The following is a 3,430-nucleotide window of genomic DNA, read 5'->3' on the forward strand; positions in this document are numbered from 1 at the left end:
TTACCAAACAATTTTCTTAGCCTGATTCTAGGTTACTGCACATGATACAACCAGTGAACCTCCTGGTCATAAACTCAATTGAATGAACATCTTTGTGTTGTAAAATAAGTCTCTTATTCTGAGACGATGTTGTATGAATTATCATGTTTATAGATAAGACATTGTGTAAAACTTCACTTGGAGCTGCTTATGCAGGTACTATGTGACGAAAATCAAACCCAGATGCAGAGTAGTTATCAGTCCTGGTTTGGATTAATGACTTTCATCTAAGTTAGATCCAATGTATTTGGATTGCCACAGGTATCTGACTTGCCTCCCTGAGAGACAGTGTCATATCAGGGCTCAGATCTGATTATGCTCCTGTCAAGTCAAGCACAGACCAATGGGAATCATTATATCAGTCCTGATGAGAAGGTGTCAATATTCTTAGGCCATGAATAGCCTCCATCATTGCCACCAAGAACTCATGACCTTCCTGTGCTAACAGTGGAGAAATCTGAAGAGAAGCTGGGTAACTTCTGAGAAATGTGTCATCTACTCTCTTTGAAGTTGAGAACAAGTGTAGTACTTAGGGTTATGTCTACTGAGAGGACTTCTGTTTATCATTGTCCTGTGTAGAGCTTTACTGAAGAAGTCTGCTTCTGAATAGTGCTGTTGCAAGCCAACCCATGTGTATTACACAAATATTTTCCTCTACCATAAATTTGCATAAGGAAACTCCCACTGGGCCTATAGTGTGAGTTAAGGAAGAGGCTTTAGTGAAGCAAAGGAGGTTATTTGTAAGGCCTTCTCAACCTCCTGGAGTCTGACCAGAGTACACTAGGACTAATGCAGAATAGATTGCTGCTGAGATTGCCCAACCTCAGGACTTTACGTACCTACAGACATCCATCTCATTGAAAGGCACTCAGTCCCATGGCCTGGCACTTATTTTTTACTATGGTCCAATAGCAGACATGTAATATTTTTTAAGTGCTGAGAAAGAGAAAATGGCATAGCTGTTCTCCAGAAACCTAGGGACATATCTATTTTGTTTTACCAATGACTCCTATTTCAATAGATGTCTGTAGCTTTATAAAATATGATGAATCATTTGGCCTGAGTGCCAGGGAATCTTGAACAGCCACACAGATATTCAAGTGGATATTCAAGTGCATATATGGTTATGCAGTGCCCTTTCTTCACTGGTATTCCATTTATTCCCAAAATAAGCAGCCTTCTGAGTCAACTGAAAAGTAAGTTGGGTCAGTGTTTCAAAATATTTCCTACCTACAGATCCGAACATCCTTATCAAGTGCTGTGCATTATGAACAGTGATGAGAGCTGAGAGGAGTGATGACACTTTTTCCTGGAAAAGGAATATTCCAGGATGCCCCAGCCCAAGAGACTGACCCCCAAAATGTTACTAATAAGTGGTTCCCAAATCTTCATGTTTTTCTCCTTCTCTCTGTCATGCATGGAATTATTAGAACATTTAGGATACTTGCTATTTATTTATCCGTAGTCTAATTAACAGGATATAATCTATAAATGGATCAGAGTGCTGTTTTATGGAATGCCAAAGTAATTAATATTTTTGCAAACTACTTAGTGAATTAAAGTCGGAGAATTAACAGCCTCAATACGAGATTGTAAAGATATACTGTTGTCCATGTCATGTACACATGAACTACTTTCGATTCTTCTAGCTTATAGATATGGAGAAGAAAAGATTCATTAATCAGTTGCTTCATATCAAATACCAGAATCTCTTTTTCTCCTCCAGTAGATACTTTTGTGCATTTGAGTCATTTAAAAAGCACACAAGAAGATAGCATTAAACATGCATTTTATTAGAGAAACATCAAAGACTAATTGGGGGGAGATGTGGGAAGGTGAGGAATGCTGTCAGACAATGATATAAGTTTTTGTGGCCATATCTGGATAGATGGTCAGGGACTTGGAAGGAAAATGATTGGAAAGTTGGTGACAAGGAACTCTGGGGAAGAGGTATATGGATGGACCTCTCTGAATAGGCAAAAAAAAAAAAAAAAAGTGGCCATACTTGAGTCCCATGTAGATGTTTGCCTAAGGGTGACTTCAGCAGAGGAGGAGTATAATAATCAAGTGGATAAGATAACCTATTCTATGCATACCAGTCAGCCTCTGTCCCAAGCCACTTCAGTCATTGCCCCACAAGTTTATGAAAAAAGTGACTGTGGTGGCAGGGATGAAGGTTAGGAATAGGCTCAACAACATGAATTTCCACTCACTGAGGCTGACCTTGTCACAGTCACTGATGAATGTTCAGTCTGCCAGCAGTGGAGATCAACACTGACTCCCCAATATGACACCAATCTCTGGTGATCAACCAGCTCTCTGATGGCACATTGATTGTACCAGATCACTTAAATTATGGAAATGACAGTGTTTTGTCCTTATTGGAGTAGAAACTTACTTTGGATATAGATTTGCCTTCCCTGCCTGCAATGCTGCTGCCAAAACTACCATCTGTGGATTTATAGAATATCTTTTCCATTTTATATTCCATACATCATTGCTTCTGATCAAGAAACTCATGTCACAAGAAATGAAGAGCACTATTGGGTCCAGGCTCATGGAATTCACTGGTCTTACCATGTTCACCATCATCCTGAAGCAACTGGCTTTATAAAGTGGTAGAATGGCCTTTTGGAAAGTCAGTTACAGTGCCAGCTAAGTGGTAGTACCTTGAAAGTCTGGGACAAGATGGTTAGAAGGCTGTATGTGCTCTGAATCTGTGTTTAATATACTGTGCCATTTCTTCCATAGCAAAGATTCATGGGTCCAAGGATCAAGGTGTAGAAATGTGCGTGACATTATTACTGTTAGTGACCGACCAGAAAATTTTTGTTTCTTGTCTCCATAACCTTATGCTTCATTGGTCTAAAGGTCTTAGTTCTAAAGGGAAGAGCTCTTCCACTAGTAGGGACAACAATGATTCCATTAAACTGGGAGCTAAAATGGCCAACTAACCACTTTAGACTCCTTATACCTTTAAATCAACAGGAAAAGAAGAGAGTTACTGGTCTGGCAGGGCTGATTGATTCTGATTACCAAAAAGAAATTAGGCTACCACTTCACAATGGAGCTAAGGAAGAATATGCCTGGAATACTAGATATCCCTTAGGACATCTCTTAGTATTACCATGCCCTATGATCAAAGATAATGGAAAACTACAACAGCCCAATTTAGGTAAGACTACTAAAGACCCAGATACTTTAGGAATGAAGATTCAGGTCAACTCACCCAGTAAAGAGCCACCACCAGCTGAGGTGCTTGCTAAGGAAAAAGGAAACACAGTCATTCCCCTTTATCTGCAGGAGATATGTTCCAAGACCCCCAGTGGATGCTTGAAACCATGGATAATGCCAGACCCTATATATACTCTTTCTTCATATACATACAGAC

The sequence above is a fragment of the Neophocaena asiaeorientalis genome, unplaced genomic scaffold (genome assembly GCF_003031525.2).
Source record: "Neophocaena asiaeorientalis asiaeorientalis breed wild unplaced genomic scaffold, Neophocaena_asiaeorientalis_V1.1 scaffold169, whole genome shotgun sequence".
In the NCBI taxonomy this organism is placed as follows: domain Eukaryota; kingdom Metazoa; phylum Chordata; class Mammalia; order Artiodactyla; family Phocoenidae; genus Neophocaena; species Neophocaena asiaeorientalis.